This window comes from Larus michahellis, chromosome 17 (assembly GCF_964199755.1).
Source record: "Larus michahellis chromosome 17, bLarMic1.1, whole genome shotgun sequence".
Lineage (NCBI taxonomy): Eukaryota > Metazoa > Chordata > Aves > Charadriiformes > Laridae > Larus > Larus michahellis.
Window position 1 is genome coordinate 3,788,526 of NC_133912.1, and position 22,386 is coordinate 3,810,911.

At 49.3% G+C, this 22,386-nt stretch overlaps 1 protein-coding gene across 4 annotated transcripts in view; it reads right to left on the reverse strand.

Moving 5' to 3' along the window:
• Positions 1–22,386, reverse strand: part of LOC141732449 (opioid-binding protein/cell adhesion molecule homolog) — a 318,029-nt gene that overhangs the window by 234,944 nt on the left and 60,699 nt on the right. The window contains exon 1 of one of the 4 annotated variants that reach the window (XM_074561478.1): positions 4,005–4,065. The exons of the other annotated variants lie outside the window; for them this stretch is intronic. The gene's annotated coding sequence lies outside the window, so the exon portion shown is untranslated. Of the gene's footprint in view, positions 1–4,004; positions 4,066–22,386 lie in introns of those variants that run through there. 4 annotated transcript variants of the gene reach the window in all.

Genomic DNA, 22,386 nt, shown 5'->3' on the forward strand with positions numbered 1-22,386 from the left:
ACGGGTCTTTTCCCACCTTTTCTTATGCAAGCTGGCGTCAAACACGATATATGCTTCCAATACGGCTGTATCAGCGTCACCCACCCAGCCCTTATAGCCAGTTATTCCTCAAGAGCCCAGGACGCGCTTCAAGAGGTCCTTCAGGAGGTCCCAGTTTGGGATACATCACCTCTGTGGAGATGCTCCCGTTCTTGCCTAGCCATTCCCACGCAGCCATAATCCCTTTTTTGAGAGGTTGTGGGTGCTCTAGGCTCACCCTGGATGAAACAGAGCTTGAGTGCCCCTAAACCAGGCTGAAACCCTCCCTTTGGGGCAGTGATGTCCCAGTTTGGGATACATGACCTCTATGGGGATGCTCCCGTTCTTGCCTAGCCGTTCCCACGCAGCCATAATCTCTTTTTTGAGAGGTTGTGGGTGCTCTAGGCTCACCTTGGATGAAACAGGGCTTGAGTGCCCCTAAGCCAGGCTGAAACCCTCCCTTTGTGGCAATGATGTACCTAAAGAAGTACCAATCACTGCAGTGGCTATAATAAGCCCTCGTAATAACGTCATGGCAAAAGCAATAATGTAGTAACAGCCAAATTAACCTTCAAATTACGCAGCTCACAGGGAAAAATATCCTAAAGCAGTAAAAGGGGCTTCTTGGAGAGGGAGGGCACAAGCAATACGGAACTAACACCCCTGGCTGGCGTGCGGCAGCGGTGGAGCTGAGGGGACCAAGCCAAAACCAGGCACCCAGAGCCACGTGTTGAGGACGCTGCAGGCAATACCCATGGCAACCAGAAGAACAAGCACCTCCATATGTCTCCCCAACTGCGTTTCCCCTCCAAAGAAAAGGACAATGTGCTAACTGAGCACAGTGTTAAAAAAAATAGGGCTTTAATATTTTCTCATTTGCCAAACGCTAGCGGGGCGTGGACAGTGGGTGCAGGGAAGGCTGTGGGATGGGTTGGCTTTTTTCATTCTTCTGAGCTATTTGCAAAGGAATGAAGTCCTTAGTGATGACAGGGCAAGCCTTTCTGCTGGTTAATGCCCAGACACCCCTTCAAAGCCAGCACAGACCCTGTAGGGGATGCACGGCATTTCTGGCGTGGCAAAAATCAATATATATATATATATGTCTGGGTACATCTCACACCCACGCCGCTGCCCCTGCCTTCTCACACAAGTACTTAAATCAGCCCCTGTGTTTCTAGAAACCAAACCCAGCTTCAACACATGCAGACTAATAAAGATGCCTCACGTCCCTTTTAAGATCACATTACAGAGTATGCCACCATCCACAAAGAGAAAGCCTCATTGACTCTTCAATCCAAAGTGTCGTAAGATTGAAAAGTGGGAGAAATGAGGGAGGCTCGTATTTCTAATACCTGAAAGGAAGCAACGTGATCCAGCCTTTGATCCAAGCAGGCAGCCGTGGGTTTTCGCACACACACAGCTCACGGGGAGAAGGAAAAAGACAGCTATGGAGAACGAAGAACAAGCCAGGCAGACACCAGACCTCGGCACTTATCATAGAATCTTCATGGTTGGAAGGCACCTTTGAGATCATCGAGTCCGACCATACACACAACAAAGAACCCCCTACAATCCTCTGTCACTAGAGCATGCAAAAAAGGCAACTCTCTAAATAAGCCTTTAGGGGTAAAACAACAGGGTGGGATCTTCCAAAGTGCTCCACTTGGGTCTGAGCTGGCTCCCATCAACCCCATGGGTACAACCCCCACGGACACCATGGTCACAGACAGGCCATCGAGGAGCCCTTCAGCAGATCCCATCAGGTCACGCAGCCCGTAAACTCAAATCTGCGCACAAACACTCCCTGCCTCAAACACGGGCAGCTAAGATGCTTTCAAGGCTGGATGCTAGATACACTCATGGGCCAGAGAGAGGATGTGTCCAGAGATGGACTCTAGAAAAGGCTGGGAACCATGTCCATCTGGTCAGGCTGGACCAAGCCTTATCGGACACCCTGTCACCAAGTGGTCACATCTTTCCTAAAGAAGAGAGATAATCTACCTGCCAACAGCTTTCCATGCAAAAGCATGGAAGAAGCGCTCATGTCTCTGAAAGGTGGGGAGTAGGTCCTGGGACACGAGCCACCCAAGATTAATAGAAACGGATGGTTACACAGAAGGACGTGCTTATATGGCATCCCCACAGCGCCCGCGGGCAGGGCTGAGAGCAGACGTTCTCCTCGTGTGACCGGGGCAGCCTGCTCCAACCCAACACCAAACTGGCCACTCCATGATCCACTAATGGGACAAAACATCACCGTAAGGGCAAGTTCGGCACAAGCTTCATCAAGAGAAAGCTTGGCTTTGCTTTCATTCCTCCCACCCCATGGGTCTGCCCAGGACCACGGTGGCACGGAGGCTCGGCATCACCGGGACGGTGATTTGCAGTCTGCTCAGACGCAGCTGTAGATCACTTGGGAGAATGAACCTACAGTTTTATAAACTATTTATTAGCCCTGTCCTGTAGCGCTACATCAATATGGCTATCGGTGAAGCAAGGCAGGAGCTATAAAAATACCATCTATCCAAAATAAGCTTCATAAAATCAAACAGAGGCCAGCGCAGCCTAGGATGGGATTGTGGCTTGACATATAAAGGGCCTCTCAATCTTTGCGATAGACCATTAAAATCCTCAAGCCCTTTTGGTTCACAGAAGTCTAAAACAAAAGGGGAAAAATAATGACACCTTTTCTGGCGGAGCAGGAGAAGGCAGCACCGCAGCCACGCGGTATCATTTGTTTCCGCAGAAGCCAGATGACTCCCTTCTCCCGGCAAGACAACCACCAGCTCCAAAAAAAAAAAAAAAAAAAAAAACAATTAAGAAAAAATAGTAAAATAAAAATTCAATAAAATAAAAGGTGCTTTTCCACAGGTAAAAAGTTTCGCCCTCCCTCTGCCGGCGGTGATGGATGCTGCTCGGCACGGGAGCGGCAGCGCAGAGGGTGATGGGGGGCGGGGGGGGGGGAAGGCAGGGCTGAAGCACACCGATATCCCACCCGCGCTCCCCTCCAGCTCCCCGAGGCAGCGGGGTAAGGCAGAAGGCAGGTCAATACATTGTCGAAGATGCTGATTAACATTTCCAGCCAGCGCTCCCTCAAACCGCCTCCTAAAACACGTCTTAATAAACTGCATTGCAAATAGCCTTGTATTTCTACCTCGCTGCATCTGCCAGGGCGAGATAATACCGCCGACCTGAGAAAAAGTGACATGCTTGGGAATGAGCTGCTGAGAGTTATACGACACGGCGAAACCTTGCTCGGCACGGCGCTCCCGGCCCCGGGATGCGGACATCTCGCCCAGGTTGTTTGGGGCTGGGTAGGAAACAAGGGGGGGCGCTTCCAGCAAAGACAATATCAGCTCGCCTGGGGTTTGGGGGCTAAAAGGGCTTGAGGGAGAAAACGGCTCTGAACTGCTATCGACTGCGAAAATCACCGTACAATGGAAATATTTGAACGCTATGCACGTGGTAGTTGTTTTTGCAGAGGCAGGCACCGTGCTTTAAAAGGTCAAAGGGAGGTGAGAGCGAGTTTAAGCATCATTTTCCTGGAAACGTAGCTCTGAAGCTCTACAAAACTTCAACTCAATGCCTTCGCCGGGGAACCCGCCCTGCCCAGCGCAATCGCACCCACCCCGGCTTTGGCACGGACAAACCCCTTTGCATTAATACAATAGCAACAGGCTCTGGGATGGTTTGCAGTGTCGTTGAAAAAACTTGGCCGCATCAAGCACCGCCGTGTCCCAGCATCACCTTCCTGGGGGATTTTGAACCTCCGGCTTTCTCGCATCGCAACGCTCAACCCCGTGCAGACGACGGACCGCGCTGCCAATCCAAATCGCAACTCAATTCCTCAAAGCAATGAACGGGAAATGAAGCTCGCACACCTTCACGCCCTTCCCCAGCAGCGTCAGACACATCAGAAAAGAAAGAAAACAGCTTGGGTTGGAGACGAGGGGGTGGAAAAATGCAATAAAAAGATCTGGGTTTACCTGCCGAGGAACCTCCAACCAGGCGAGGATGTTTTACATCCCCCACTCTGGACCTTCAAGTAGTTCAACATTAAGCAAATGCCACTTACCTATGAGGAAAAAGAAGAAAGAAAAGCAAAGGTTAGAGTTCACCAAGTATTATAACACTACGCATTTTAAAAGCAATGGAATTTGTAATTCACTTGTAGACTGGAGGAAACGCAAAGGGGAAAAACTCAAGTTTTAAATACACTTTGGTAAAGGTCAGTTTGAATGGCACATGGTCACAGAGGCCACCCTGCAGGCTGTTTGGTTTCTTATTTATTTCTCACAGTCTCGCTTAGCTTTTTTTTTTTCCACCTTCCCTATTCAGACCCACAGAAAAGGAGGATGCAGCTTCAGAGGCAAGAACTGCCTCTTCCATCCCAAAACTGAAATCAACAGAGAGTGTCGCATCCTGCTTTCTCCTACATAGCTTCCCCCCCCACCCCCAACAGCAATATTGCACATCCCAGGCCAAGGTCTGACACGCTTTCCATCTCTACAGTCCCAAAGAGGCGGCTCCATCAAGCACTTCCAACACCAGCCCTGGTGCCCCGCTCCCTGGGACTCAACTGCTCGACCCACCCCACCGCCCGCGGAGGAGCACTTGCACTCACAGCGGCGAGCAGGATCCATCTTTCCCAAGCTCTACCTGCAGCAATTCATCCCTCCATATGGGGATGTCCTACCCAAGCTCCAGCCCAGCGGCCAAGACCACAGCCATGGGACAAACACAAGCTATTCACCCTTTGCTTTCAGCAAGACCAGTTTGACCTTCTCTAGGACAACGAGAAATTCCACCCTTGCCAAGCCCCATCAAAAAATCTGCCTTGTAGATATGATAAATATTAAGATATCTCTTCCAGATACATGGGACGCCCTTCCATTTTTGACCCAGGCATCTGGGAACGTGGAAAACGGAGCGAGACGGCGGCTGTACCCATCCGGCTGTAGCTCCGTAGGCTGTTGTAGGAATTGAGGATGACGTGACGGGGCATGTCTAGCTAATGCACGACTGTGTGTACTCTAAATTACTTAAAGGGTGCCTGGGGCTACGGACAGATGCTGCTAAAACATACAATTGAATAAATAAATGGAAGGTAACGGAGAGGGGAGGGGAGGGATGCAATGGGAGAGCGATTGGCAGAGTTGTGTGCCAAGGTGTTAAAAAAACTCCCACAGAGCTGCCTAAACCTCTTCTGAGACTCCGCTGCTACGTGTTTCAGATGCTGAGAAGATTGAACTAATAAAAAAGAAATGAGAGAACTGTCACTGCAGATTACATGGTATTTATTCCAAAATCTGCTCATTATAGAAATTTGCAAGACAAATGGGTTTTTAGCAGGAAATGGCAGCTTTTCCTTAAGTGCGTAACGAGGAGCAGAACTGGTCGGGAGCTGAATCTTTCTCTCCCTTTTGAGCTACTCCGGCTCCAAGTCTTACCAACCACCCGAGAAACACTCGCGAGGCTGACAAAAAAAAAGAAACCCACTTTTTTTTTTTTTTTTTTTTTTTTAACATTCTCCACCAGCCTCTTCATAATCCTATAAGAAACTACGATTAAGAAATATTTGAAGCAAGAAAAGCTCATTTGGCCTAGAGAGTTTCTAGGCAGCGAGAGCGTCTCTTGCTCCTCAAACGGCATGCAAGCGGGATTGCTAACTCTCCGGATCCTTCCTTCCTCGCAGGGAAAGCCCTTCACCAAGAAGAGTATTTGTGGTCAGGCTTTAATCCCCCCTGCCTTGATAAATGTTTAATTCCTGGGCCTGCCTTCATATCTGAATATAGACTGGAGGTGGTTTGCATTCTGCCGTATCCGAGTGCTTCTAATGACATTTTGGCTTCTTTCCCAGCTAATTCCAAGTGCCTGAAACCCAAGCATCTCCCCCTCCCCATCATGGATGCACATGCGGATATTCGACTGATAACACACAAAGCCATAATATGCGGTTTTAAAACAAGTCTCTGCAGTGGAGTCTCAAGAAGGAAGAAGAAGAAGAAGAAGAAGGGGGAAAATATGCCTTGAAATACTACAGAGTAGGAGCTGTCAACTTGAAAAAGCTTCTGCAAGGTTTTCAATGCCATAACTCTGTTATTTAGCTGGGGATGAGAATTTTCAGACACACGTCAACAGGCAAAAAGGGGTTTGGGGAGGGGAAAGAAAAAAAAAAAAGAGAGAGAGAGAGAGAGAGGCGGCCTGTCTTATTTGCAGCTCTCCTTTGTTGGAAAGCAATTACAGCCTTACTCAATTTATGACCCAGAATGCACCCTAATCTACTTGTAAATGCGTCTTATTCACCACACAGCACTTTCAGATACAGCCAGGGTAAATAAACGGGAGATTGTTCCTACCTACGTTGCGGCACAACTGTTAATTGTAACGCCCCATGAAACTTAATTATGCAAAGCAGAGTGGCGACACTGCAGCCATTAATGAGATGTTTGATTCAAGAATAATTTGTTGTTTGGAGCCTCGGACTTGTTTTGCCTGTCCCTTCCACTGTGCTGCACTAATTCTCAATTCGTGCTTATTTTAATAGGGTGGCAGCGGGGCACAAAACGGCTCGACTGAGGAGGCAATGGGAGAGCTCCCGCTTGGGATCCCACTTTACAAACGTCCAGCAAGGTCCCACCACATGGGCTGCCTGCACGGTCCCAAGTGCAGCCTGCCTTCCCCAGAATGGTTGGCAGGGACCTCTGGAGATCACCCAGTCCAACCCCCTGCCAGAGCAGGGTCACCCAGAGCAGGTGGCACAGGAACGCCTCCAGGCAGGTTTGGAATGTCTCCAGAGACGGAGACTCCACCACCTCTCTGGGCAGCCTGTGCCAGGGCTCTGCCACCCTCAAAGGAAAGAAGTTCCTCCTCATGTTTAGGTGGAACTTCCTATGCTCAAGTTTGTGCCCGTTGCCTCTTGTCCTGTCACTGGGCACCACTGAAAAGAGCCTGCCCCATCCTCCTGACACCCACCCTTTATAAGCGTTGAGAAGATCCCCTCTCAGTCTTCTCTTCTCCAGGCTAAAAAGACACAAATCCCTCAGCCTTTCTTCCTAAGAGAGGTGTTCCAGTCCCCTAATCATCTTGGTAGCCCTTGCTGTCCCCTCTCCAGCAGTTCCCTGTCCTTCTTGAACTGGGGAGCCCAGAACTGGACACAGCACTACAGATGTGGCCTCACCAAGGCAGAGTACATGGGGAGGATGACCTCCCTCCACCTGCTGGCCAAGCTCTTCTTGATGCACCCCAGGATGCCATTGGCCTTCTCGGCCACAAGGGCACATTGCTGGCTCATGGTCATCCTGTTGTCCCCCAGGACTCCCAAGTCTTTTCCAAAGAGCTGCTCTCCAGCAGGTCAGCCCCCAACCTGTACTGATGAAGAGCAGGGGAAAGCCAACATTCAGCCAGGTAAAATGCTGGTGATGCTCCCAAGTACAGGAGTGTCCTAAAAAGAGAAGGACTTGGCTCTTTCTAGACACCAAAAACTCCTATAGCCATGCTGGGATGTGCACAGGCATGGATCCCCTTCATTCCCTACATGCTTTGCTTCCAGCTCCTTTCCACCAGCTGAATCTGAGCAATGGTTGCGCTGAGCCATCATGTTGCCTGCCTGTAAGTAGCATTATAGAACCACAAATTAATGTACAGAAGAGGATGAAGAGACAAAGGAAAAGATGATGACTTGGTACAAGAACTTGTAGTACACCCACCGATAAGGTGCTTGATAGATAGAGCTACAAGCTGTCGCGTGGAGATTTTCCCCCCTGCTCTAAGATACTTCTCCCTAAATGGGGAAAGGAGATTGGTAGCCAGACCAAAGTCTATTATCTAAGCCTCTGGTTATTGATAGAAACACGCTATCTTTTTAAATTTACAAGCAAGCAAGCAATTCAATTTCACCCATTTACAACAGCACAAGATGTTTGTTCATATCTGCCGTGGAGATACCAGAGCTTTCCTCCTCTCAGCTCTCTCCCAGCCTCTGACTGCAGAAATCCCCCCCTCCAACATCATCTCTGAGCTTTCCACTCATTTTTCTTTCCAGTGACACCCGCTCCTTCTAACTCGGGCCGAGCCCCGACCCACTTCTCCAGTTGGCTCCATTAATACCTGTGATTAGTAGGCTTTGGAGACAACGGCCAACCCCAGCCCATGAATCAACAGGATTTGCTCCCTCGCCTGGCACCAGCAAAAGGAAGGAGAAAGGGTACTTTATCTCTGATATATCTGCTGTTGATAGGAAAGACATTGTTGGTCTACTGCGGCTGTCTATTTTGGTTTTTTTTTTCTTATAAATGCAACTCTTAAAATAGCAAGTCACGAAGAGGGTTTAAGAAATATTCAAGGCCCTTGGGAACAAGCCCATCATGACTACACGACTGCAGCGTGCGATATTGATGGCAACCGAGATACAGAGAGTAACTCGCAACTCGACACACCGAATGCCACCGACGCCACTAATAAGATGAGGACAGATGACAAGGCACTCAACTGTGCCCCAGCAAGGTCATTACACAGCATTAACCATGGAGTCGTCCTACGAACATATCACTCAGCAATATTGCATTCCCCACCTTTGCCGATAATAAACGAGGAAAGCGGCGCATCCCAGACCTGCAGGTTTTGGGGTTTGCTGCCCCTGCCACCCTCGGGAAATAGGGCCAAGGGAATCATGCTGCCCCTGGCAAAACCCCGGAGGCAAGCCGGCCTTCCTAAGAAATACTCATCTTACTTCAGTCATGACCATCTACCTGCATATCATGCAGGTACAGCAACTCAAACCAGCTTCTAATCTTCTCCTTCCCCTTGCCTTGTCCTTACAGCCCAAACTGGTTTTTCCTCTGAAGACACCGCTCCCCCACCAGCCCTGCTCTCCTCTTCCACAGCGTCCAGCAGCTCTGCTCCCTCTCTTGTCATCTGACACGCAGAAGGAGGTTTAGGTTCATTTGAACCTCCATGCGCCACCCTTTTTTCCAATCTATTTCGGAGGCCGAGCCAATGAGAACTGGCTCCACCAGAAATTCGGACCTTGCTCCGCTGAAACTCTGAGGGAACTCACGCTGATCCCACTGAATGTATCTTTGCTTCCAGAAAAATAAAAACCATGCCTGGAGAAGGGCGTGATTTTTTTCAAAACATTTTGGTGTTTGTTTTTTTTTCCCCACTGTCTGGTATTTCATTTCAGGTGTTACTTTGATTTTATAGGAAAAATCAAAAACAATCTGACCTCAATTGTTCAGAAGTGCTATGAAAAAAAACCCACCTGATATTCACAGAGCTCTGGTCCTGTTGCCCTAATTCTCACCTTCTCTTATTCTGTAATTTCCTTCTTTGTAACACGGTGACTGGAGCTGTGTACAGTGTCTCAGACGTGCACTCAGCAAGGGCTGAGATATTATTGTTGATTTATACGGGCTGGCTCTGCTTAGGGAGCAGTGATTTACTTTGCTGTGTTTTCACAATGCTGCTATCTCTTTGGAGACAGATATCACCCTCATCTTCCCCATAGCCAAGAGCCTGGCACTAAGCACTCAGTCACAGATTGCTAAAATGCTTCCACGTCTTCCCTCTTCTCTCAAGCTTTGTTTCAAGGAAGGTCATTACCACGTTTTTGCTCCCTAACGCTTTAACAGGCCAATTAGGGACCCAGCAGCACTTCAGTCCGTGCTGGCCAGAGCATGCCCTCATCCTTGGAAAGCAATTCTCCCTCAGACTTAAATACGGACCCAATTTTATACCTCACTTATCTCCGCGATAGAACAGGTCAGGAATTTTTCTTCCCAGCCCTATCTCATACTGCAACTCTCTCTTTTCTCAGTCCCCTTCTCTTGATACTGCAAAACACGCAGAACTTGCACATCGGGTCTACAGGCCTCCAAAGGATGTCTTCTTCTCCCACTCAAGCAGACAAGCCCTAGTCTCAGGCACACCCATCGTGAGCAATCCTGCACGGTCACGGCATTTACAACCCTGCACCAGCAGCTTCCCCAAAGTCCAGCCAAGTGACCACGCCAAGATGAACCAAGCTGCTGCCGGGCTGTTTTTACAAGGACAGCTTGCTTGGAGAACCATGTCTCCAAAATGTTCCTCGGAGACAGAAAGAGGAATGCCAATACAGCAGAACCTGACCATAAACACCTACTAAAGGGACCCGTTACAGCTTTGCCTTCTGCAGTGGTTTTATATATACATATATCAGTAAATATAATAGAATGAGTTCTCCATACAATGCCTTTTGCCCACGATTTTGCAAGCACAGATACATCAGTGCAATATCTGTCTTTTTAAAACGCTCAGAAAAAGTGGCTTGCCGGTCAAAGGCTGGTTTCCAGCAGCTGGAGAACAACAGAGCAAGTTACACGTGCCACTTCGCCACCATCAAAAAAGCCGTCTCCACCCAGCTCCCACCACAGCGCCCACACACCCTAACGCACAGGCACTTATCAGACTGTAATTTCTGCAGCAATTCTCCAAAAGAGGGGAATCGAGATGCTTTCCACGCCAGAGAGATGGTCTGCGTCTCCTGTGGACCACTTCCTCCCACGCCCCGCTCGGATGCAGAATTTGAAAAATCTCCCCTTTGTTTTGTGCCTGCCTCCCTTTTCATCCTCCCTTTGCCTCCGTTTCCCCCGCTGTGGGAAATCTTGAACGCCAGCTCCCTAACAGAGATATTGAGAAGCTTAACAGCTGAGCAGCGTTTTGAGAGCCTTTGAAGGAGCGGTGTTATGTCGGCACAATGGTTCACGCCAAACAATAACGCGCTCTCCCTCTTGGTGCCGGCTCCCGCGACGACTGTCCTCAGCACAACTGTCAACTCGACTCCCATTGAAGGATCTTTATTATTAGTGATGAGCTAAGAAGCAGGGTGAATGCAGCTTGATTTTGCAGCCCCAGCAGCAAGGGAAAAAGAATAAATCTTGTAAACCCATCATCGGTGTTGAAACCATGCCATAACAATAAACGGGGAATCCCATCAGGTGAAATCTTGCTTTCAAGCCTGCGTTTTCCCTTGCTGCTCCCTACATTTCTCCAGGGTAGACACCACCTTGTCTCCTTCTCCTCTCCCACAGCCCTCACTCTATAATTTGTACCATTTATATCCCCGAGGAACTATCTACACACTTTGTATAAACTCTAATACACTCTCTTAAGGAGTTTTACTCAGTTCCTTTCTCATGCTCCTAAGTATAAAATCTTCCAGTGACGGTCACAAAAGGCGAGATCAAATGACAGGTTGATATAGTCTCGCTCTTCCTAACAGCTTGCAGAAATTAGAAGTAAATAGGAGGTCAAACAGCTCGCCAGCAATTTGACATTGGCAAACGCGGCTTCGTTAGGCTCCTCCAGTAATAAAGAACAACGGCGTCTTTTCTTCACCTGAGTGCTCGGCAGAAGGAGAAAGGTCATTACCAGCTAAAGATACTCCCAGAGAATAACACTTTAAGCCTTTCTTATTTTTAACAAGACACAGGTAGTTTAAACAGCGCCTGTGCAATAAACGGGTGGCACGCTACAGTGACTGGAAATGGCTCAAAATACTAAAAAAAAACCCAAAAAACCAAGTGAAATTGGAAACACAATATGTAACCAGGCATGGTTCTTAAACCTATGTCAGTCAGTTAAGCAAAAACTATGCCGGAGCATAAGTGAGCATGAAATTCAATATAAACATCCCTGCTCATTGCAGACACCAGTGGTGGAGAAAGAGATGAAAGATATACAAAATGCTCAAGTACAATATACAACGAGCTTTGTATAAAGAAACAATAAAGCAACGAGTAGATTTAAAAAAGAAAAAGCTGCCCTGGTGATACACAGTAGTGCTGAGAATGAACCCGTTCTGCAATTCTCTGACTTCAGATATTTTGGGGATGTTGATTACGCCTTAATTCTCTTTCATCAAAAATAGAGGTAATTAAGGACAAAACAATTCCCGTAACCATCAACTGCTTAAGACTCGGGAAAACTCAAAAGAGGCAAAGTCACACATGAGTGTTTTGAAGTGAATAATAGACGAATTATGGCCTCCAGACAATTATTTTTTAAAGTATCCCGAATGTAAACTAACCAGATGCCCTGGGTGAAGAGGGTGAGAAATTGCCTTGAGAGGCCACTAATTCCCTAGCTGCACATCCCTTCTGCGAAGGGAGGATTATCAAAATAAATAAATAAACAAACAAATGAAAACAAACGCAAGAGGCACAACACGGCTCAAAAAGCCATTGTGCTTATTACAAACGAGTGCAACCGTAAAAATATTTCCAAAATAGTTCCTATTCAAACGTATTTCAGATGGGAAAAGCGTGTCCCCGGGTTTTTAGCACCCAGCTCTCCCAAGCGCCTCCTTCAGAGCTGCGGTTTCCACCTGGGGGGTCAGTGTTCCCAAAATAGCGAGAATATCACCAAGCCCAAGTCGGTTCCCGAAGTTCTCCACACCTCAAGTTTCCCATCTGTCTAATGGGAATAATAACCGCGACCCATTTCACCGAGACATTAGCGTTGCAGAAGCACTTAGATGCTATGGTAACAGGCGACATTACACCCACCCACGCTCCCCCATGCTGGCTCCGTTATTCAGCAGAAACGCAGAGAGACCAGCAGCCGGGCCAGAGGAAACCTCATCTCACGCTGCATGAAGGACGGGCAACAGCACTTGGCAAACTCCCGACTCTCATTTACCAGCGCCAGGGTGTCCAGCAAGCGCTGCCCAGGCTTTTCTCCCCAGGGAAAAGTCATGCCACCCCACCAGGACACATCACCAAACACCACGTACGAGCTCTCCTCCAGGTCTTCTCCTCTGTTGGGACCCAAAAGTCCTGCAGGCAGGGGCAAAGTGCAGGGGAGCACACCTAAAAACATAAAAGTCTAAAAACCCCTAGCAAGATTTCCAAAATCATAGACCGTGTTGTGTTGGAAGGGACCTCTAAAGGCCATCTAGTCCAAGCCCCCTGCAGTGAGCAGGGACGTCTTCAACTAGATCAGGTTGCTCAGAGCCTCATCCAGCCTGGCCTTGAATGTCTCCAGGGACGGGGCCTCCACCACCTCTCTGGGCAACCTGGGCCAGTGTCTCACCACCCTCAGTGGAAAGAACTTCTTTAAGATGGCTGTAAAATGATGATGTTCCTCATCTGGAAGCTGAGTGCAAGCCCAACACGGCTTCTCCATGCACCACCTTCTCTGCCACCCTCCTCTACCTCCATGAGGTGGGATGGAGACAAGCCAACCTGTAACTCATCACACTCTCCCTAAGCCGCAAGCAACTCATCATCATGCCAACCTAGTCATTTCCCAAATGCATCCCAACCAGCCACACCACAGGTGATGAGAGCCCCCAGCCATCAGCGAGCCACAGTGCCGGCTCCAGACAAGCCCTGGGAAGTTATGGGACCACGTGGGTCACGTCACCTCATCTCCAGATGAGGCTTAAATCAATGGTAATTCTAAAATAAAGCAGAAATTTTAGCTGGAGACGAGGCCACGCAGGATGGCTTGGCAGGTGATAATGGAAATCAGAAATGTCAGTGCAAGGTCCAGACGTTCACGAGCCACCCGGGTAATAATTTTACATCAGTTTTTCCCTGGCTTCCCAACCTGTTGCAAACCTCAAAACAAAGGTACACCAAGGTGTTCAAATGCTTAAAGACCCTTCCACAACGCAGAATTAAAACAGTGAGGGGCATCCCCACGCCGACCTCCAGCTAGGGTGGAGGATGATGGCCACCGAAGAGCTGACGGCAACCAGAGAAAGGCAGAAATACCTCCCTGGCTGAGCGAAGGACGCGGTCCCCACGTACGCCACGGACCAGGAGCTGGCTCCACGCCACTTTTGTCATCTTTCCCCGCTTGGCACCAGCAGACGAGCTCCTTGGTCACAGCAGAAGACCGGGGCCGTGGAGAGCAATTCCAAGCCATCTCTGGCAGCAACCCGTGTTTGTTGCTCCCTTGAGTGGCTGCCTCAGACAGGCTTTGCCATATTTTAGACCTGACATTACCCAGCAGGCAGTGAAAACTGGCTACTCATTAACTTCGCCGAGATAGGAGCAGCTCCCATAAAAGGTACTGAAACCGTTCTAGCATTCGGTGCGTGTCATTTAGCAAGATGCAAAGCTGTGATGTGTCCCTCTCGCTGTTTGGCTTTTCCCTTTCCCTCCAGTTTTATTTTTACGCGGTGACATTTGGAAGAGAAAGCCGTTGAAAGGCGGCAATATTGGACACTCGATTCATTCCCGCTCCCTCGCTGTCACTTAGCGGAAAACATTCAGAAATTGAATATTTGATCTCGCTCCCTCCTCCTCCTTCCCTTTGATCACCTCCTTTTTGCGCCTCTCTCACAGAGATGCTTAATAAACGGCAGAGACGGGCTGAGGAGGGAGCTCCGAGCGGGTTCCAAGGCAAAGGCACGAATCAGATTTACAAATTACTCGCTACCCAAGATTTTGGCAGAGGCACCGAGAGATTTTTGGACTTCGTGTCATGTCAGGCCAAACTTCCCGGAGAGGGACTCTCAGTTGGTTAACAGGGAGTTAAACAAGGTGTAACAGAGGCAAATAGTTACCGGTTAATGGATTGCCGAATACTCGGCCAATGAGTCAGTGCTCAGCTTATAACCATGGCGCGTAGCCACCAGCAGCAGCATCTACTGATGGATTTATACCAATCTACTACTAATATCTGCAATATGTTTCTAACAACTGCTAACCACTTATTAACTCTATACACACTCCTGAAGAGCTATCGATAAATGGAACTTCAATGAGAAGGGTGACCCCGGTGCCTTGCATCAAGGCAGAAGCAGGAATCTCACTGAATTAACTTTTCTGGCCGGGCTGCTTCTCTCTGCCAGAAATCTCAGGGGAGCATCGGGCAGGATCGGAGCAGCACCTTCAAGGCGAGGGAGTCCCCAGCCGTGTCCCTTGGAGCAGCACCTGTGTAAGAGATGGACTGCAAATTCCCTGCCGAGGGGCAGGAGGCCCTCCAAGCCTTCAATGGAACGCCTCAAACACTCGCAAGGACATAAATAATGCAGGCCTGGCCTTCAAAGAACTGATGAGGCTCACACTTCTGGCGCCTGAAAGTGTGGGAGAACTGTCTCGTGAAGACAGGATCGTTCTGCCACTTGCGTGGTGAGCTCGCTAGTTCTCAGTTCTCGAGGCCATTGTGCCCGATGAGTGACCTTGGCTTCATTCTCCGCAAAATGCATATGAAAGCGCACACCCCTGCACGTGCTAACGAAGATTATAGAGATCACGCTGAACATGTGTGACTGTGGCACTCGTCTCTCCACCCAAATCACGCTACACGTCGCCTGGGAGAAGGGAGACACCTCAGACGAGGCTGTCCTCGGCAAGGGGGGTGGGCCGTGCTAATTCAGCAAACATTAAAGGGGAAAATAAGTGCCCCGAGGGGGGAACAAAGAAGAAACAAAAGACGACTGTGCGTGGGAAGATTCTTCCCAAGAAAGAAAACCGTGCCTGGGAAGATTTTTCCAAGAAAGATGATGATTATGCCTGGGAAGATTCCCTGAAAAAGACACTGGAACCAGGACCAGTGAGCTCTTTGTCTCTGTCGTCTTCTCTGCCTTTTCCTTTCTCTATCCCTCAGTTTCTCTTTTCTCTTAGAATTGTTAAGTAACGGTTAGAGTTGTTAAGTAATGACCTTAAGTACCGCTTGCTGTAACTTGTCCTATCCCTGTTGTTCAGTAACACAGTGCAGACCCCACCACTTGCCATCAGTTGTTATATACCTAACCAATTATCGTGGACTTACTAAGACCTACACTAACCATTTTGGGGAGCTAATAAATGTTTCTATAGGGACCTTGAGATTTATCTCACCTTAGTCCGCGCCGTCAGGAATTTACGAAACTGAAGTCACTTACCCTCCCCCTTTCCCAAGAGTGGGACGTGACAACCTTCAAGGTCAGAGAGTCCCCAACCTTGTCCCTTGGAGCAGCACCTTCAAGGCCAGAGAGTCCCCAACCTTGTCCCTTGGAGCAGCACCTTCAAGGTCAGAGAGTCCCCAGCCTTGTCCCTTGGAGCAGCACCTTCAAGGTCAGAGAGTCCCCAGCCTTGTCCCTTGGAGCAGCACCTTCAAGGTCAGAGAGTCCCCAGCCAAAGCCCCTGCCCCAAACTTCAAGGCAGCAAAGTGCATGAGGCTGTATATTCCTCTTATCTCCTCCGTGCCCACTACACAGTTGATATTCAACTTTCAACCGTAAAGAAAAAAAAAAAGAAGTTCATAATGAGATCAAGTGCAGCGACCTCATTCTGCACGCAGCAGCTTCATGCGTTACAGCAGATATTTTACTCTTTCTATACGAGAGGTGAAAAGCGCGTATTTAGGGAAGGCACCACAGGGAGGGCCGTCGGGAAGGACGGCACAGGAGTCAGACTTCTTTTCCCCCCCTCGAAGGAAGAAATCCTCCTTCTCCACTGCCCGCTCACCTGCGCGTCCTGCTGCCGCTCCACCCGAGGGGGCACACAGGGCTGCCTTCTCCTTGCCCTTGGAGACGGTCCCTCCCCGTCACCCAGGGTATTGGCACGTCACAATGCCCTAGCATCATGAGTCACGATGTGCTAGCATCACACGTGGCTCCCCTTGCACGCCTGAAGGACACTCTCCACTGCAGGGATGGGGGAAACTGAGGCAGGCTGGCTCACAGCAGCCAGGTTCACGCTGCCTTTGGTAGCCGCGCTCCGTTTCCAGCTCAGCTCTCAAGGTCAGAGCGTGTGCGTCAGCAGCGTTCCCACATCCTGCAGGGACGGAGCCAAAGCGCAAGCCAAAGCCCAACTCCTCCACCCTCTGCAGCTCCTGCTGCACCGGCTTCAGAGTCACACGCCATCTGTAAGGCAATGGATTTGGGTTCAAGCAGAAGTTTGAGACCCAAATTAACACAACCGTGCCCCAACATCATGTCCAGAAGGGACCCTACGCCAGCTTACCAAGAGAGGACACCCCATTTGCCCATCGCTACGCCTTCCAAAATGATTAGGTTTATCATCACGCAGTTGTTCAATCCGTCCAAGACCAGCTACTCTCATGGAAAAAACCCAACCTGCACCGTGGCCAGTGCCACCATCCCACGCTCCACCGTGGGTCTGTCGCCGTTCCCAGAGTCACTTTTTGCATCCCAGCCGTTCAACGCGACTCTGCCAACCTCTACCACCTGCTCTGCTTTCCCTGCGTTGGCCTCTGCCGGCACGGCTCTCGGTAGGTGAAAAAAAAAAAAATATGCCCTGGCATGGCATGGATCCTTCCAGCGAGCAACAGGGTTTACAGCCTCCCACCGTCAGGCTCGGCTGGCTGCGATGCTAATGCATCGCCGTACCGCCGTGCGGAGTAATGGACATTGCGGCAGAAAATTAACGGTGCATCTGCTCCTCGCTGCAGACGCCGGAGAGAGTGGGCTGTAATTTCGTCTCCGATCCCCCAAATAATGTTTGTTGTCGTGCTGTAATCTTGGCAATCAATGTAACAGCTGAACAGATCGTTTCGGCTGAAATATTTGCTAAACACACTAAGACCTTGAAACCACACCTCAGCGTGTGCGTATTGTGTATGGAATTACACACTGAACTAAATAAGGACTGGATGGGGGGAGAAATGGTGAGAGTTGCCAGCCAATTAAAACGCAAAAAACAACAACAAGGAGGGGGGAAAAGAAAAAAAAAAAACAACCACAAAACCCTGCCGTGTTTATCCCCAGCACCTTTCACCGGCAACATCTTATTGCCTCTAAACCAGAAAAAAACAAAGCTTCGAGCGCTGTTTTGAGCACACCGCCATCCAAGCTGTATCAACTGAAATGTGTGCGCAAGGCTTTTAGAAGTGGAATTTAATGGTCACAAAAATCAATTGGCCAAACCAGCTGTACACATATTAACCTCCCAACATCCCTCTGCCTGAGTGCTGCCTTCACTCATCTAGCTATAAATAGGCTGCGCCACAAAATGGTTTTATTTGGGGAATTTAGGGAGAGTTGCTTTTTTTATTTCTGTTATTAACCTGCTTGAAATGCCAGCTTGGGAAACGAAAGCAGCAGATAGAGCGAAGACAAAGCCACAGGAGACCAGGTTATATTCACAGCCACGCTAGCAACCAGCTGCATACCCTTCTGCAAGCCATGGCGCGCTAGTATTTCTCTTCTTGCCCTCCAAGAGTTGTGTTAATTTTGAAATAAGCTTTCTGAAAGGAAGACTGTGTCCTCCTACGCATGCATAGAACAGCTGCGCTGCAGGACCCGGCTTTTGGCTGGGGTCTCTAGGCATTAACGTAACATCTACCAGCCTACAAGGTTCAACCTCACTGACTGGTTCAAAGCCGCACTGCATTTCACAACCAGCCAACACCATGGCCATTGCAGTGTCCAAGACCATCACTAAAATAACACAAGGTCTCTGGGGACAAGAGAGAAAAGTTGGGTCCTTTTTGGTCAAACTCTTGTGCTTCCAAGGTTTTGATTTCTTTGAGCGCCGCGAAGCGTTTGTATAAATTAGTGCAGACATCTGATATACATCAAATTTGACAGGCCCAGGGTAAGTTCAAACTTCTGATCACAGCATCCATCACAAGCACTGAGCTATTTATCAACAATTGATCGAAACAAAGAGGGAGAACAAAACCTTTCACTTCAGTAATTGATACCTAAGGACTTACAAGATCAGGCCCACCACCACCATCCCCCCCGCCTAAAGACTGCAGGTTGCTCAGTTGACGCTCAGGACTTTACCCCGTTAAAGCGCCTTGCCAAACGTGGGTCTTCAGGAGACCTGGCACCACGGAAAGAGTAAAACCATCTCATGGACCTGCTCAAGGAATGACCCCTTCTCCCCTAGCCCAGCCGTAACCCCGTAATTCTCTCACGCAAAACCCTTCATCGCCGCAGTATAAGAGGTAAGTGGGTGAAGTTGGAAGATCAGAGATGCTACTGGTGGAAATGGGGTCCGGGACTCTGGATAAGAGGGATCACTCTCCTGCCCTGTTGCAGCCTCCCAGCGAAACCCTGAGCACATCACACATTCTCCTTGGCCTCAGCTCCCAGCGGGGTCTGGATCTCCTTCAGGGGTGGCTGTGGAGAAAGCACCATTTGCAAGTCTGGGGCGCCAAGATATGACAGCAAAAGGGGCAAAATCCTTTCAGCAAGCCCCAAGCAGCCTTTTAATCCTCCCAGCCCTGCCAGATCACAGCTGCTGAATCGCAGGCTCTTGACTTGGACTCAAAAGAGAGAGTTTGGGGTCACCGGGTGCCTCCACAGCGACCTGTCAGGCTTGATTCCTTGGCTGTGACATCCCGTCCATTTCCAAACATCTCATTCAATGGGGTTTCAACCATCTGCGCTGCACAGGGATTAAGTATCTTGCCTGGGCTGCAAATTTGGCTTGGATAAAACCGGCAGTAGCCAACGAGTGAAGCCAAGGGGGCAACGGCTTGACGCCAGGAGAGCCACACCAGCACCAACACCACCTCCACCAGTGCAGTTATCCCGGCACCCGTGAGACCGCCAGCTTCCCTCAGAAAGGGAGATGAGGGAACCACTTTGCACGTCTTTATCACGCCGCAGACTCTAATCCGGCGGCAAGAGCCAACCTGGCTCGCCTGGATCCCTCGTGAAGATGCCAAGCCTGCCAACCTGCTGAGAAGCGAGCGGCTGCCAGCGCTCCCAGCCCTTGGCAGCTCTCCCAAGGTGGAGAAGCAACGGGCTTTCCCTGGAGGCACGAGGCAGACAAAAGGAAGCACCGCGCTTCCTACAAGACGTGCCTGGCCCTTGCCAGGGGACACGTGTCCCCAACAATTCCCCATCTCGACACACGACGCCGGTACGCAACCTCGTTGCATACCGGGCCCCCCATGGAAGCCACGTGTCCCAAACATAGAAAGAAAAAAAACCCACATTGTCTTCCTTTAGAGAAAAAAAAAAAAAAATTAATTTAGTTATTTCCCGCACATCCCCTAATTACTCATCAGTTTTTTTCTAATGAAGGTGCTGCGCTGGGCATGGGGAGACCAAGGGGCTTCCTGCTAAAATCAAATGCGGAGTAAGTGCTGCGTTTACCAAGGGATCGGCAGCTTCAAAGCTTTCCCTTCCACTTAGATTTTAAGCACTTCGACAAAAGAACATTGATTTTGGGTTAAATTGACTGATTTTATTCATAGCTGGTTCATACGGTGTATTCAAAAGACAAATTGTACGAGACTGCAAGCTACGGATCAGCTCTGATAATTCAGAGTCCTCTTCCCTCGTTTTTGGTTTGGTTTGTTGTTTTTTTTTTTTCTGTTCTAAATATTTTCCATGCTTATAATTCGCTATTATTTGGCCCCCACCTGGACAGCAAAGGCATTTTCACAGTATGGGAGCCTCTCTTTTGAAAGGAGAGTATTATATTTTAATGCCAATTACAAACAGAAGTAAGAATCAAACAGCCCTGAAAACACTTCCCAGCTCCCGCGTAGGAAATGGCCTGTTTGGGGAGGGGATGTGTGTTTTGCTCATATACGTTATATTTATGCAGATAGCTTATTGACTCTAATTTAGTTGGAATATATAATAAACATGTGCACCAAGCACTGAACGCTCGTGACAAAGATCAGCTCCGATCCCTCAGGTGCGCTGCTGTAGCCGTTGAGGGAAGCGCTGTGAACTCTTGAAATACATAACACGCCAGGAATGTTTAAGGCTCTCGGACGTCAGGCTCAAGGCAGCGAGCCCGGCAGAGGACACGGAGGAGGGAGGACCAGCTTGTGCCACCCCAGCACAGGTCACCGCACAGGTCCCCAGGCTGAGTTCAGCACATCCCCTTCCCCCTGGCCACAGCTGGATGCAAACCGAAGCACGGACACGACACCTTCCCCCAAGCAAACCCCGGCAGCCCGACCACCGTGACTCAGTTTCCCCACCCCAAAGGGCAGGATGCTGAAAGCCGGCGGCCAGAGGAATTCAAGGGGGAATTGCCTGCAAAACGCATCTGAGGTTATAAGATATTGGCTGGTAAATTAACATCTGCATCATCGCTTATAACCCCATTAACTCTGGCTACATCGCACATTTCCTTGGCAAACTAAAACGGCAGCGTCCCTCCATCCCCACATCACGAAAGGCTGCAAAACCCATTTTCTTTTTTTTTAACTAGGAGGAAAACTTGAACCATCCAATTCCTTTCTCTAAAAAAAAAAAAACAAAAAAAAAAACAAAACCCAAAGGCTTGGGTGACCCCCAAACATTTCCCGCGTTGAACCTGCTGGATCGTTTTTCGAGGAAGGGGAGGAAACGAACAACTTCAAAAGACGCTGAAGCCCGAAAACATGCAGAGCATTCGGTTCAAAGGCCCGTCACAGAGTTTCCTTCTGTTTTATTTAAACCCCTCAAGAATATATTTAAATAGATGAAATCAAAACAAAGCAGTGGGGGTTGCAGGGGGAAGGTCTGAGCTTTTTTTCCCCCCCCTCCTCTTCCTTTTTTTTTTTATTTTAAAGGAATTTTGCCAGCCAGCAAACGAGCAGAAAAATGCGCTATTCACCGAGCTCTGCTCAATGCCCCGAATAATAATCGTGATAAATAAATAAAAGGAGAAAGAGCGTACGGATCTGCAGGCATAATGAGAGCCTGGTGGTGACGAAGCGAGGGGGGATGCAGGACAAGCCCCCGCTGAGAAGGGGTGCGGGGAGCAGGGGACCCGGCGCCGTGCCAGCACCCGCGCTCCCCGACGGGCGTTGGGAAGAGCGGCGGGCGATTCGCATCAGCGTTTCCAAGGAACCCGATTCACGTCACCCCCCCACCCCGGCAAAAGGCTCGGAAAGAGGAAGGGAATAAGGGCACGGTGGGCTGCAGAGCGCGAGGTCAGGACTGCCGCTCCTCTAGCCGAGTTGCGCACCGATCTGATATTACAGAAGTAGGTGGCTTCAAAAACAGTAAAAATAAAGCATCAGCACCCCAAGTTTAATCAGATGCTCAGCAGACAACCACACTAACTAGCTAAATTACACACAAGCTACAACACTTGAACGGAAGACGGGGTTTGGACCAACCTAGGAAGCATCTACATTACTTTTTTTCCTATCAAGTCGAACACTCCAGCATCTTTTCTCCCCCAAAAGACCAAACCCCACAACTTTCCGACACATCCCGGCACCCGCTGCCGCAGCGTGTGCAGGCAGAGCACGCACAGATGCCAGGCGCGTCTCAAAAGCCGTCTCCGGGCATCCGATCCTACTAATTGATACACCATAATACTCTCATTTACTCAGCAGCGTTGATAATTGATGGATTGGTTTGCCTTTGATGATCTGCAAAATTAAAAGCCCCAACCCTGCAAGATCCTGAGTGCCCCACATGGGAGCCCGCAAACCCCGCGGTCAAGCGGGAAAGGCCAGGAC